Source organism: Tamandua tetradactyla, chromosome 26 (genome assembly GCF_023851605.1).
Source record: "Tamandua tetradactyla isolate mTamTet1 chromosome 26, mTamTet1.pri, whole genome shotgun sequence".
Taxonomy (NCBI): Eukaryota; Metazoa; Chordata; class Mammalia; order Pilosa; family Myrmecophagidae; genus Tamandua; species Tamandua tetradactyla.
This window is the reverse complement of record NC_135352.1, coordinates 4,468,977-4,484,641: the sequence shown is the minus strand read 5'-3', so window position 1 is coordinate 4,484,641 and position 15,665 is coordinate 4,468,977. Positions and strand designations below refer to the sequence as shown.

General features: G+C 38.1%; 1 pseudogene; it reads right to left on the bottom strand.

Moving 5' to 3' along the window:
• Window positions 1-11,638: 11,638 nt before the first annotated feature.
• On the bottom strand, window positions 11,639-12,551 carry LOC143669659 (THO complex subunit 7 homolog pseudogene; annotated as a pseudogene).
• Window positions 12,552-15,665: the final 3,114 nt, after the last annotated feature.

Here is a 15,665-nt window from a genome sequence, read left to right as displayed (position 1 = left end):
GCTAGAACCTCCAACACAATGTTGAATAATAGTGGTGATAGTGGACATCCTTGTCTTGTTCCTGATCTTAGGGGGAAAGTTTTCAATTTTTCCCCATTGAGGATGATATTAGCTGTGGGTTTTTCATATATTCCCTCTATCATTTTAAGGAAGTTCCCTTGTATTCCTATCCTTTGAAGTGTTTTCAACAGGAAAGGATGTTGAATCTTGTCAAATGCCTTCTCTGCATCAATTGAGATGATCATGTGATTTTTCTGCTTTGATTTGTTGATATGGTGTATTACATTAATTGATTTTCTTATGTTGAACCATCCTTGCATACCTGGGATGAATCCTACTTGGTCATGACGTATAATTCTTTTAATGTGTTGTTGGATACGATTTGCTAGAATTTTATTGAGGATTTTTGCATCTATATTCATTAGAGAGATTGGTCTGTAGTTTTCTTTTTTTGTAATATCTTTGCCTGGTTTTGGTATGAGGGTGATGTTGGCTTCATAGAATAAATTAGGTAGTTTTCCCTCCGCTTCGATTTTTTTGAAGAGTTTGAGGAGAGTTGGTACTAATTCTTTCTGGAATGTTTGATAGAATTCACATGCGAAGCCGTCTGGTCCTGGACTTTTCTTTTTAGGAAGCTTTTGAATGACTAATTCAATTTCTTTACTTGTGATTGGTTTGTTGAGGTCATCTATTTCTTCTTGAGTCAAAGTTGGTTGTTCATGTCTTTCCAGGAACCCGTCCATATCATCTAAATTGTTGTATTTATTAGCGTAAAGTTGTTCATAATATCCTGTTATTACCTCCTTTATTTCTGTGAGGTCAATAGTTATGTCTCCTCTTCCATTTCTGATCTTATTTATTTGCATCCTCTCTCTTCTTCTTTTTGTCAATCTTGCTAAGGGCCCATCAATCTTACTGATTTTCTCATAGAACCAACTTCTGGTCTTATTGATTTTCTCTATTGTTTTCATGTTTTCAATTTCATTTATTTCTGCTCTAATCTTTGTTATTTCTTTCCTTTTGCTTGCTTTGGGATTAGTTTGCTGTTCTTTCTCCAGTTCTTTCAAGTGGACAGTTAATTCCTGCATTTTTGCCTTTTCTTCTTTTCTGATATAGGCATTTAGGGCAATAAATTTCCCTCTTAGCACTGCCTTTGCTGCATCCCATAAGTTTTGATATGTTGTGTTTTCATTTTCATTTGCTTTGAGGTATTTGCTAATTTCTCTTGCAATTTCTTCTTTGACCCACTCATTGTTTAAGAGTGTGTTGTTGAGCCTCCACGTATTTGTGAATTTTCTGGCACTCCGCCTTTTATTGATTTCCAACTTCATTCCTTTATGATCCGAGAAAGTGTTGTGTATGATTTCAATCTTTTTAAATTTGTTAAGACTTGCTTTGTGACCCAGCATATGGTCTATCTTTGAGAATGATCCACGAGCACTTGAGAAAAAGGTGTATCCTGCTGTTGTGGGATGTAATGTCCTATAAATGTCTGTTAAGTCAAGCTCATTTATAGTAATATTCAGAATCTCTTTTTTTTTTATTGATCCTCTGTCTAGATGTTCTGTCCATTGATGAGAGTGGTGAATTGAAGTCTCCAACTATTATGGTATATGAATCTATTTCCCTTTTCAGTGATTGCAGTGTATTCCTCACGTATTTTGGGGCATTCTGGTTCGGTGCGTAAATATTTATGATTGTTATGTCTTCTTGTTTAATTGTTCCTTTTATTAGTATATAGTGTCCTTCTTTGTCTCTTTTAACTGTTTTACATTTGAAGTCTAATTTGTTGGATATTAGTATAGCCACTCCTGCTCTTTTCTGGTTGTTATTTACATGAAATATCTTTTCCCAACCTTTCACTTTCAACCTATATTTATCTTTGGGTCTAAGATGTGTTTCCTGTAGACAGCATATAGAAGGATCCTGTTTTTTAATCCATTCTGCCAATCTATGTCTTTTGATTGGGGAATTCAGCCCATTAACAGTTGGTGTTATTACTGTTTGGATATTATTTTCCTCTAACATTTTGCCTTTTGTATTATATATATCCTATCTGATTTTCCTTCTTTCTACACTCTTCTCCATACCTCTCTCTTCTGTCTTTTTGTATCTGACTCTAGTGCTCCCTTTAGTATTTCTTGCAGAGCTGGTCTCTTGGTCACAAATTCTCTCAGTGACTTTTTGTCTGAGAATGTTTTAATTTCTCCCTCATTTTTGAAGGATAATTTTGCTGGATATAGGAGTCTTGGTTGGCAGTTTTTCTCTTTTAGTAACTTAAATATATCATCCCACTGTCTTCTAGCTTCCATGGTTTCTGCTGAGAAATCTACACATAGTCTTATTGGGTTTCCCTTGTATGTGATGGATTGTTTTTCTCTTGCTGCTTTCAAGATCCTCTCTTTCTCTTTGACCTCTGACATTCTAACTAGTAAGTGTCTTGGAGCCTATTTGGGTCTAATCTCTTTGGGATGTGCTGCACTTCTTGGATCTGTAATTTTAGGTCTTTCATAAGATTTGGGAAATTTTCAGTGATAATTTCTTCCATTAGTTTTTCTCCTCCTTTTCCCTTCTCTTCTCCTTCTGGGACACCCACGACACGTATATTTCTGCGGTTCATATTGTCCTTGAGTTCCCTGATTCCCTGTTCAAATTTTTCCATTCTTTTCCCTATAGTTTCTGTTTCTTTTCAGAATTCAGATGTTCCATCCTCCAAATCACTAATTCTATCTTCTGTCTCTTTAAATCTATCATTGTAGGTATCCATTGTGTTTTCCATCTTTTCTACTTTATCCTTCACTTCCATAAGCTCTGTGATTTGTTTTTTCAGTTTTTCTATTTCTTCTTTTTGTTCAGCCCATGTCTTCTTCATGTCCACCCTCAATTTATCGATTTCATTTTTGAAGAGGTTTTCCATTTCTGTTCGTATATTCAGCATTAGTTGTCTCAGCTCCTGTATCTCATTTGAACTATTGGTTTGTTCCTTTGACTGGGCCATATTCTCAGTCTTCTGAGCGTGGACCGTTATCTTCTGTTGGCATCTGGGCATTTAGTCAGATTTCCCTGGGTGTCGGACCCAACAAGGTTGTAAGATTTTTCTGTGAAATCTCTGGGTTCTGTTTTTCTTATCCAGCTCAGTAGGTGGCGCTCGTGGCACACATTTGTCTCATGTGTTTGGAAGGGATCCCCCCGGTCACTGTTTTCCGTGGCCTGGGGGATTTCCGATCCAATTCTCACAGTTCGTCCGGGGGGCCGCACGTGGTAGGGGCGTCAACCGCTGCGGCTTGAGGGGACCCTGTGGCCCTTTATTAATTCCCCTATTGGTGTTTGGTTGGACCCAGTCCCTGCCACTGTCGGAAATTCCCTCCTCTCCCTGGAGGGGTTTTGGTCGCTGGCCGCAGTGGCCCGGGGAATTCGGCACTGGACCAGGAAGCCACCCGTGGGGGAGGGGCGTCGGTCGCAGGCTGTCACGGCTTGGGTAGCCGTCTGATCCAAGACTTGTAGCCGGACCAGGAAGCCGCCTGCAAAAGAGGGGTGCCGGCCAGGAAGCCGCCCGCAAAAGAGGGGCGCCAGGCACCGCGGCTTGTGTAGCCCTCTGATCTGAGACTCGTAGCCGGACCAGGAAGCCGCCCAGAAAAGAGGGGTGCCGGCCAGGAAGCCGCCCACAAAAGAGGGGTGCCGGGCGCTGCGGCTTGGGTAGCCCTCTGATCCGAGACTCATAGCCAGTCCAGGAAGCCGCCCGCAAAAGAAGGGCACCGGCCGCAGCGGCTTGGGAAACTTGCCTCTCCGAGACTCTCAGCCGGCCCGGAAAGGAGGAAGGGAGGAGCTCCGGCCACCACAGCTGCCGCGGCTCGGGGGATCGCACGCCGCTCGGGGATCTCACCGCAGCGGAGTCTCGCAGTCAGATTAGCCAGTCCCGACTGGGGTACTCTGTGTGTCCATTCCCTGCCGTGGCCCCAGGAGCTGTTCTGCACTGTTTCTGTTCACCTAGTAGTTGCTCTGGAGGAGGAGGAACTAAGACGCATGTACCTTACTAAGCCGCCATCTTGGCCCCCTCCATTCATTTTTAAATGGTTTTGTTTGCACATCAAAAAATCCAACCTAAGTAAAAAATCAGTGATCCCTGGTATAATCAAATAGTCATGGCTTCAATCATCTATATGAGGATATTTCCTTTTTTTCTACAAAGAAACCCATACACCCCCCCACCCCGTATCCACCACTTATTAACATTTAGTTTTGTCATATTGCTTTTTAACATTCCATTGAAGCATATTGCAATGTTGGTTTTAACTGTAGCTCCTAGCTTGCATTGAATGTATTTTTTCCTGTATACTATCCCATTTTCAACACCTTGCAATGGTGACATTCACTTGTTCACCCCCATGCAAAAACATTCTTATATTTGTACATTTAATCACAATCATTGTCCAGTCTAGGCATTCCTAAATTATACCATCTCAGTCTTTATCCTCTATCTTTCCTTCTGCTGTCATACAAGCCTGCAGCCCTTCTCCCTCAATCATGCTCACATTCAGCTTCAATGTACTTATATTACTGTGCTATCATCATGTAGCATACTCTCTAGTTATGAATCTTTACTATCAGTCCTGTTGCACATTTTTATACTCCTTATGCACCAAATGTCCAATCTCTACCTCCTTTCTATCTCCTGGTAACCTGTGGTCGTAACTTCAGCTCTCAAAGTTCACTCATTAATATCAGTTCGGATTAGTGAGACCATACAGTATTTGTAGTTTTGTTTCTGACTAATTCCACTTTGCATTATGTCCTCAAGTTTCATCCATGTTGTTACATGCTTCATAACTTTATTTTGTCTTACAGCTGCATAATATTCCATTGTATGTCTATACCAGAGTTTATTTAGCCACTCATTTGATGATGGACACTTGGGCTATTGTGAATAATGCAGTAATAAACGTTGGTGTCCAAATGTCCATTTGTGTCCTTCAGTTCCTCTGAATATATACCTGGTAATGGAACTGCTGGATCATATGGCAATCTATACTTAGCTTCCTGAGTAAACTGCCTTCCAGAGCAGGTGAACCATTCTACATTCCTATTAACAGTGAATAAGTATGCCTCCTTCTCCACATCCTCTCCAGCACTTGTACCTTTCTGTTTTTTTTTTTATAATGGCCATTCTCGTGGGTGTGAGATGATACCTCATTGTGGTTTTGATTTGCATTTCCCTAATAGCCAGTAAGGCTGAGCATCCTTTCATATGTCTTTTAGTCATTCGTATTTCCTTTTCTGAAAAATGTCAGTTTATGGGTTTTTTTTTGCCCATTTTATAATTGAATTATTTGTCCTTATTGTTGTTGAGTCATGGAATTCCTTTATATATTCTGGATATTAAACTGCTTTCTGATATGTGGTTTCCAATATTTTCTCCCCTTGCATAGGCTGCTTTTTGACTTTCCTAACAAAGTTCTTTGAAGCACAAAAGTGTTTGATTTTGAGGAGACCTCATTTATCTATTTCTTTTTTAATTGTTTGTGCTTTGGGTGTAAGGTCTAGGAAACCACATCCTAGCAAAAGATTTATAAGATATTTTTGTACTTTTTCTTCTAAAAGTTTTGTGGTCTTACTGCTAATATTTAGGTCTTCAATCTATTTTGAGTTTAATTTTGTATAGGGTGTGAGTTATGGGTCCACTTTCATTCTTTTGCATATGGATATCAATTTTCCAAATACCATTGTTGAAGAGGCTGCTCTGCCCCAGGTGGGTTGACTTGACCACCTATGAAAGATCAATTATCTGTAGATGAGAGTGTCTATTTCTGAACACTCAGTTCAATTCCACTGGTCTGTGTATCAATCTTTTTGCCAGTACCATGTTGTTTTGACTATTGTCATTTGGTAATATGCTTTGAAGTAAGGTAGTGTGAGACCTCCCATTTCATTTTTCTTTCTCAAGAATTTTTAGCTATTCAGGGCACCTGGCCCTTCCAAATAAACTTCAGTATTAGTTTTTCTATTTATGCAAATAAGTTATTGGGATTTTAATTGGTACTGAATTGAATCTATAAATAAATTCGGTAGAATTGACATCTTAACTGTATTTAGTTTTCCAATCCATGGACACAGTATGCCCTTCCATAAGTTTTTTTTTTAGCAATTTTTTTGTAGTTTTTTGTGTATAGGTCTTTTGTGTCCTTCATTATTTTTTCTTAATATTTGATTCTTTTTGTTGTTATTGTAAATTCCATTTTTGATTTCCTCCTCAGATTGCTCATTACTACTGTATGGAAACACTACTGATTTTTGGGTGTTGATTTTGTACCTTACCACTTTGCTGTACTTACTTATTAGCACTAGCATGCTTGCTGTAGATTTTTCAGGATTTTCAACATATAGTATCATGTAATCTGCAAACAGTAAGTTTTTGTTCTTCATTTCCAATTCGTATGCCTGCTATTTCTTTTACCTGTCTAATTGCTCCAGCTAGAATTTCCAGCACAATGTTGAATAACAATGATGACAGTGGGCATCCTTGTCTTGTTCCTTATCTTAGAGTGAAAGCTTTCAGACTTTCCCTATTGATTATGATGTTAACTGTGAGTTTTTCATAGTTATCCTTTATCATGTTGAGGAAGTTCCCTTCTATTCCTATCCTTTGAAGTGTTTTCATCAAGAAAGTACGCTGAATTTTGTCAAATTCCTTTTCTGCATCAATTGCGATGATCATGTGTTTTTTCTGCTTTGATTTATTGATGTGGTGTATTATATTAATATATTTTCTTGTGTTGAATCAGCTTTGCATATCTGGAATAAATACCACTTGGTCATAGTGTATAATTCTTTTACTGTGCTGTCAGATTCAATTTGCAAGTATTGCGTTGAGGATTTTTTCATCTATATTCATTAGTGAGATTGACTTTTAATTTTCTTTTCTTGTAGTATTGTTGTCTTGGCATTAGGGTGATGTTGGCTTCATAAAGTAAGTTATGTAGCTTTCTTTCCTTTCCAAATTTTTGAAGAGCTTGAGCAGGATTGGTACTAATTATTTCTTGAATGCTTGGTATAATTCACATGGAAGCTATCTGGTCTTGGACTTCTCTTTTTGGGGGAAGTTTCTTGGTGACTGATTTAATCTCTTTACTTGTGATTGGTTTGTAGTAGTCATCTGTTTCTTTTCAAGCCAATGTTGGTTGTTTATGTTTTTCTAGGAAGTTGTCCTTTTCATCTACGTTTTCTAGTTTCTTAACATAGTTGCTCATAGTATCCTTTCATTACTTCCTTTATTTCTGCAGGGTCAGTACTTACGTCCACTCTCCCATTTCTGATTTTACTTGTGTTCTCTCTCTCTCTTTTTTTTTAATGGCCTAGCTAGGCATCCATTGATTTTGTTGATTTTCTCTAAGAACTAACTTCTGGTTTTGTGGATTTTTCTCTATTGTTTTCATATTCTCAATTTCATTTATTTGTGTTCTAATCTTCATTATTTCTTTCCTTTTACTTGCTTTGGCATTAGTCTGCTATTCTTTCTCTAGTTCTTCCAGGTGAACAGTTAATTCCTTGATTGTTGCTTTTTCTTCTTTTTAAATATAGGCATTTAGGGCAATAAATTTTCCCCTCAGCACCCCCTTTGCTGCATCCCATATGTTTTGATATGTTGTGTTTTCATTTTTATTTGCCTTGAGATATTTGCTCATTTTTTTTGTTTTTAATTTCTTCCTTGATCCACAGGTTGTTTAAAAGTGTGCTGCTTAGCCTCCATATATTTGTAAAGTTTCTGGTCCTCTCTCTGTTATTGTTTTCCAATTTCATTCTATGATCCAAGAAGGTGTTTTGTGTAGTTTCATTCTTTTAGAATTTGTGCAATTTCAATCTTTTAAAATTTATTGAGACTTGCTTTAGATTCAGCATATGGTCTACTCTTGAGAATGATCCATGAGCACTTGAGAAAAATGTGTATCCTGCTGCTGTGGGATGTAATGTGCTATAAAGTTTTGTTAAGTCTAGTTCATTTATCATATTATTCAAGATCTCTGTTTCCATATTGATCTTCTGTCTAGATGTTCTGTCTATTGATGAGAGTGGTGAATTGAAGTCTCCAACTATTATTGTAGAGGTGTCTAGTACTCCCTTTAGTGTTATCAGTGTTTGTCTCATGTATTTTGTGGCACTCTGGCTTGGTGCATAAATATTTATGATTGTTGTGTCTTCTTGATGAATTTTTCCTTTTATTAATACATAGTGGCCTTCTTTGTCTCTTTTAATTGTTTTACATTTGAAGTCTAATTTGTTGGATATTTGTATAATGTGCCAGTTGAAAATATTATGTATTCCAGAAAAGCTATGTTTTAATCCTGATCCAATCTTGTGGGAGCAGCCATTTATTTTAATCCCAATTCAATACTTTGGTAACTTTTGATCATATTATCTCCATTCCCAATTGTGGATGTGACCTTTTGATTAGATGGAGATGTGACTCCACCCTTAACAGGTAGGTCTTGATTAGTTTATTAGAGTCTTTAAAAGGGGAAAAATTTTGGAGAAACTTCAGAAATAACAGAGCTGACAGAAACTTCAGAACAGAGCTGACAGAAACACAGATGCCAACACTTGGAAACAGAGATATGATGTTTGGAGATGCTTGGAACCCAGCAGACATTGCCATGAGATGTTAAGCAAGAAAGTGGAGAGAGCCAAGGGAAGCCAAGAGATGAAAACCTTCCTAAGAGAAGCAAAATGAGGAGCCCTGCAAGAACAGAGGCTGAAAGCAATGGAGCCCAAGAGCAAGGGACCAGTAGATGCCAGCCATGTGATTTCCCAGCTGACAAAGGTGCTCCAGACCCATAAGTTTCTCTTGAATGAAGGTAATCTCTTGGTGCCTTAATTTGCACACTTTAACTTCCTTAAAACTGTAAATTTGTAACTTATTAAATTCTCCTTTTAAAAGCTATTCCATTTCTGGTATATTGCCTTCTAGCATCTTATAAATTAATATGTATAGCTACCCCCATTCTCTTCTGGTTGTTGTTTGCTTCAGTATCTTTTTCCAATTTTCCCCTTTCAATCTATTTTTGACCTTGGGCCTAAAGTGAGTCTCTTATAGACAGCATAGAGATGGTCCTGTTTTTTCATCCATTCTGCCAGTCTATGTCTTTTGATTGGGGAGTTTAATCCATTAACATTTAATGTTGCTAATGTAAAGGCATTATTTTCTTTTATCATATTGTCTTTTGGATTTTTCATGTCACATCTTATTTTTTCCCCTCTCTTTACCTTAATGATTGTCTTCATTTCTACACTGTTCTGCAGACCTCTCTCTCCTAACTTTTCCTATCTGCCTGTAGTGTTCCTTTTAGTATCTCTTGTTAGAGCTGGTCACTTAGTCAAGTTCTCTCAGTCATTGTTTGTCTGAAAATATTTCAAAGGACAGTTTTTCTGGATATAGAATTCTTGGTTGGCAGTTTTTCTCTTTCAGAATCTTAACTATATCATACCACTGCTTTCTTGCCTCCATTGTTTCTGCTGAGAAATCCACACTTAGTCTTATTGCGCTTCCCTTGTATGTAATGGATCACCTTTTTTTCTTGCTGCTTTTAGAATTCTCTCTTTGTCTTTGACATTTGACAATCTGATTGGGGTATGCTGTATTTCTTGGGCCTAAAATATTATGCCTTTCATAAGAGATGGGAAATTTTGGTGATTATTTCCTCTGTTAGTCTTTTTGCTCCCTTTCCCTCCTAGTCTCTTTCTGGGACATCCATAATATATATATTCATGTTCTTCATGTTGTCATTCAATCACTGAGTCTCTGCTCATATTTTTCTGTTCTTTTCCCTATCTGTTCTTTTGTGTGTAGGAATTTAGATGCCCTTTGCTCTAGTTCACTAATTCTTTTACTGCCTCTTCAAATCTGCTGTTGCAGGTCTCCATTGTGCTTTTTCATCTCTTCTATTGTGATTTTCATTCCCATAAGTTCTCCCATTTGTTTTCAATTTCTTCTTTATGTTTGCTGAATGTCTTCCTTATATCCTTAATCTCTATTTCCATAGATTACTTCAACTCTTTGATTTGACATTTTTTGGACTGAATTTTTAAAGTAAATTTTTAATTAAAGTATAGCACATTTATAGAAACCTACATAAATCTTAAGGTAAAGCTTGGTACATTTTCTCAAATCAAAGACACCACTAGGTCACTATAGTCATCAAAATAGAGTCATTTCGAGCACCCTAGAAGCCTATTTTGTTATTTGCCTCCAATGGCAAGGACAATTTCGTTTTTGCCACTATCAGTTAATTTTTCCTTCCTTTCAACTTTTAATAGACAGTCATAACAAACTTTTAATAGACACTCTTGTGTCTGGCTTCTTTTGCTCAACATTGTGTTTGTGAACTTCATTCATGTTCTTCCATGTGGCAAAGTTTGTTCATAGGGTGAATATACCACAGCGAAGGTGTCTGTAATACTGCAGATGAACATCGACTTTTCTTGGAAGAACCAAAGGTGTTACAACTGACCCACATTTTCTAAAACTAGAGGGTTCCTTCTGCAATGACAAAGCAGCCCCGGTTTAGCAAGCCTTGGTCTCCAGGGTTGATACATCCAAGAAGCTTTTCTTCTTGTTTTTCAGTTAAAGGGATTTTAATGTACCTAAATGTTTTTTTTTTAATTGTGAAAAATAATATATATTCAAAAAGGCATTGGATTTCAAAGCACACCACAATAATTAGTTGTAGAACAGATTTCAGAGTTTGGTATGGGTTACAATTCCACAATTTTAGGTTTTTATATCTAGCTGCTTCAAGACACTGGAGACTAAGAGAAATAGTAATGTAATGATTCAGCAATCATACTCATTTGTTAAACCCTACTTTCTCTGGATCACCCCATGTTCTTCTTTGATATTTCTCCCAATCTTTAGGGTTATTTGGGCTATGCCCTTTCTAACTTCTTTTTTTTAAAGGTATTATGACACTTTTAATATGACTACTACTGAGCTAATTTTAAACATTCATTTTTAAAGATAAAAATTCAACCTTCTAAAATTACAAAAATATAACATTATTAAGGTATGATTCATGCAAAGTGTCATGTTTCTGAACTAAAATAAATAAAGATTTAACTGAACAAACGACTGAATATGTAATTCAATACACGAGAAAATTACTAAAGATTCGGTCTTAGCTTAATTTTTAAAAATCTCAAAATTTTTTACACAAGAGAATCTTTATTGACTGTTTATCTCCAACAACTCTTTACCTTAATAACTTTTTTTCTAATGACTCCTAAAGAAAAAAACAGAAGAAAGAAAATATATCAACAAAACATTTAATAACTATATTATGGAGAGAGAGAGAAATTTAAGCATATTGATTTCCTCTGCATCTCATAATTACCTCTTAAACCAGTGGTTCTTAATATTATGGGTAATTTAAAGTATATATCACAACATTTTGCATATAACTTTATAGGAACATAGCCCTCAGAAAGGCTACTTTTGAACTCCATTTCCAAAAGTGGTAAAAATTTCCAAAAATTGATTTTTTTTTCATGAACATCCTAGAAAATCTACCACTTCACAATCTTCAACTTATTTTGTAAGCAAATGAATGTTACCAGTTAAAAACTACTTAAAATATTAATGAGCGCAAATGTATCTTTTTGAAAATATTTTATTAAACATTTTTGGAGTACTTCAAAGTTTAGGAATAAAAAAGCATTTTAATAAAGCCAAATCTATACTAAAGTCACATTCCTTTGTGTGAAGAAATATGAATGAAATGAACATTAATATTTTAAAGTATTTCACTGCAGAAATATCTTTAATTAGCTCAAGATACTATGGTTATGTAGCTATTTCAATGTTCTTGGAAATGGACAGCAATCATGCTGGTCTATGGCTTAGGATTTGTTTCCATGCTTGTTTCTTGAGCTTCTTCCACCTCTGAGAGCTTTTCATCATTCTCTAGTGTTTGCTGAAGTTCGTGGATGGTGCTAAGAAGAACATGAAACTGTTTCCTTCTCAATTCCAGCTTATCTTCAACGTTTTCTTTAATATGTGAAAGATGCTCCAGTTCTTTTCCCAGAGCCTCTAGTTCCTTTAATGTTTCCTGCCTGTCTGGATGATGCTGGATCACTTTTGCCAAAGCATCATATTCTTAGCGATTTTTTCGTATTCGTTTTGCTTGAAGAATTTGCTTTTTGCACTCTGCAATTTTTTCATGTGCTCCAGCAATGCTACATTCTATTTCTTTGTAAATTTTTTCATAATTTTCCATTTCTCTGAGATTCATATCATATACCAGCAAAGTTTTGCCCATTGAAAATTCACATTGTGACAGTGTGCTCAGCATACGTTGATACTGGCTGTATCCCTCTTCCTGGGATCCAGAGTTGCACCATTTAATGAAACTCTTTACTAGTAGATTAATTCTCCGGTCATCTCCAGCACCATCTCCATCAATCAGGAGCCGCTTCCGTATGACTTCGTCGTCAGTCACGGCTCCCCTGGCGTGCGCGGCGGCGGCGGCGGCGGCGGCGGCGGCGCAAGCTGAGGCGGCGGTTGGCGGCGGCGGAGGTCAAACTCCCACAATGCAGCGGGGTAAACAGCCATGGAGGAGGAGGCAGCGGCGCCTGCGGCCGCCGCTCCGACGCCTGAGCCGCGCCCCCTTTCTAACTTTTTAATGTTGGAAGAGGCTGTCAATAATATGGGATAGGGAGATGGAACTAGTTGATGTTCTGGGGAGGCTGGCCCTTCTGGGTTTCAGGACTAATTTTGCCTAGGAGGACATCTGGAAGTTGTAAGTTTCTGGAGCGTAATCTTAGTGCAAGGAACCTTTGTAGAATCTCAAAGAAAACCTTAGGTTTTCTTCAGGGTTGGCAGGAATGGTTTTGGTTTCAGTTTGGCAAACCGTGATAGGTAACAATGTCTAGCTGAAGCTTGCCTAAAAGCAGCCTCCGGAGTAGCTCCTCAACTCTATTTGAACTCTCTCAGCCACTTACTTTATTTGTTACACTTCTTTTCCCCCTTTTGGTTAGAATGGCATTGTCAATTCCATGGTGCCAGGGCCAGGCTCATCCCTGGGAGTCACATCTTATGTTGTCAGGGAGAATTTCACCCTGGATGTCATGTCCCACATAGAGGGAAGTTTAATGATTTCATTTGCAGAGTTGGGCTTAGAGAGAGAGAAGCCATTTCTGAGCTACAAAAGCGGTCCTCTAAGAGTAGTAACTCTTAGGCATAACTGTAGGTAGGCTAAGCTTCTCTGCTACATAAATAAGCTTCACAAGGGTAAAGCCTCTTGACTAGAGAGCGTATAATGTTTGAGATAGTATCAGAGGTTTCCCTGGTGGTAACATTTAATAGTTACATATTTTTTCTTGCATCCCTCAGGGACTTTGCCAATACTTTTGATGATCTGCTTAATATTCTCTGGGATGTATCCAGGCATTACACTGAACTATAAAGAATTACAGGTCATCACTCCCAATCTGGGCTCCCTGTGTTTGGGTTGTTTAAATGATCTATCCAGACAGGTTGTGTTAGATTATGTGCTACAGAAAATTTAAGTTTGGACAAAATAAACCTTTCTTCCTTTGGTCTCTTAGAGTAGGTGAAGTTCTAAAATACAGACACTGTCTTCCTTACCCCACTATTCTGAATTACCTTAATCCTGACTTGATTGGCTTCATTCTTACCTCTAACTGAAACTTGATCTCCTTTTCATTTTCTTTTATCAGGTGTTGTATGTGGCAATGCTGACCTTTAGAACTGAGAATTCCTACTCTGAGTCTTAGGCATCACACAGGTACCAAAAGTTCCAGGGAAATACCAGGTTATACATATATAGCACAGTCTCTCAAAATCTAGAAATAACAATTACCACTCCAGACTAAATGTGACTCAATCTTACAATGTAAGCCCCAATTTTCTTATAAGTATTTTCCAAATGAGACCAAACAAACTTTTCTCTTTTGCTTCTAGCTTATTTTGCATCACACAATGTTCCACATGTTCATTCACAATGTTGCATGCCTCACAACTTCATTTCCTTCTGTAGCAGCACAATATTCAATCATATGTATATACCACCATTCACCACTCTACTTCTCAATCAGTGTATCCTGCATCCACCTCCATCCATTGGGCATTACTCTTGATATTGCTGTGGTACTTGATTTCTGATGTGATTTTGCATATTTGTTAGATCATCCTTAATTTGTTGTTTCATCTCCTGTATCTCATGTTAAATGTTGGTTTGTTCCTTTGACTGGACCATATCCTTGATTTTTCTTGTCTGATTCATTAATTTTTGTTCCTGTCTAGACATTTGATTTCCTTAATTAATTTATTTTGTAGGTTGTTTTCACTTTTACCTAGGGTTTTCTTGGTAGTTGTCTTTGTTCTCTATCTATTCTTTGGCATTCAGTGCAGCTTATTTTAGACCTCCAGCATAGATTCTGTTTAACTGACCAGAATTTTCAGCTTTTGTTTTTCTTGTTCTTACCCTGCCTATATGGAACTTTATTAGTTTTTTGTATGGGCAGGCACTGGGAATCAAACCCGAGTCTCTGGCATGGCAGGTGAGAACGCTGCTTGCAAAGCCACTGTGGCCTGCTTTAGAACCTTTTTTTGAGGAGGGTCTCCTTAGATATGATTGACTTCAGGCAGATTTTCCCATATCAGACAGACCCATGCCTCAGGGAGAGTGTATAACAAGTATCAAGTTTCTCTGAGGGTGAGACCCAGCAGGTTGTCAGACTTTCCTATGAAACCTTTAGACTCTGTGTTTTTCTATCCTGCCCAGTCTGTGGTGCTTGTCTGCCCACAGCTTCCCACCAGCATAAAGTGATGCAGTGCCTATAATTCTCAGCAGCCTTTCCCTGCAAGTGATGTGGTTGAGAAAGAGGCTTAGTTAGAAGGTGGGCTTACACTGCTTCTGTTTTCCAGCCTCTGGGACCTGAACTTTCCTAAGGAGGACTACCACTCGAGTTGGGTCCCATGCCCCTATCCTTGGGGAAGATACCCCCTAGGGAATTATCCCCATTTACCTGACTATTGTCTCTCACACATACTTAATTCCACCTTTGTCTGGGGCAGTGCTGATGCTGGAGAATGCTGGCAGTTCTACCTGAAGAGCTGTTAAGTTTAAAAAAAAAAAAAAAAAAAAGAGAGATAATAAGCTTTTTCAGAACCAAACCCCCGCTCCCTGGGTTCACCAATCGAGATCTGGAGTTGGTATATAGCTCCATATGTCTCCAGGCTCTATGTGCCCCCTTTTCTTGGGGCCCAGCCCTTTCCAGTATTTTGTGCTGCTCAACTTAAAAAGCTTCTTTTTTCTTTTTCCCGTCAGCCCCACCCTCTCTCTCCAGGATGATAAATCCCAGTTTTTTTAATGCTTACTCCAGGTCTATCTGTGCTCAGGGCCTGAGTTTGTTAATTAATTCTGCAATTGGGGCTTGGTTGAGCTAAATTCCTTTCTTCTAGTACAGTCTATATCTTTTCCTCTTAGGGAACCAGCCTGCTGTGTCTGTGGGGAGGGGTACCAGTCACCACGGCTTGGGAGACTTACAGTTCACTATGGGAATTCAGCTGTTCCATCTGTCCCAGACTGGTGTGCAATGTATGTCTGGTCACTGGTGTCCCCCCAGCAGTTGTTCCAGATAGTTCCAGGTTATTTACT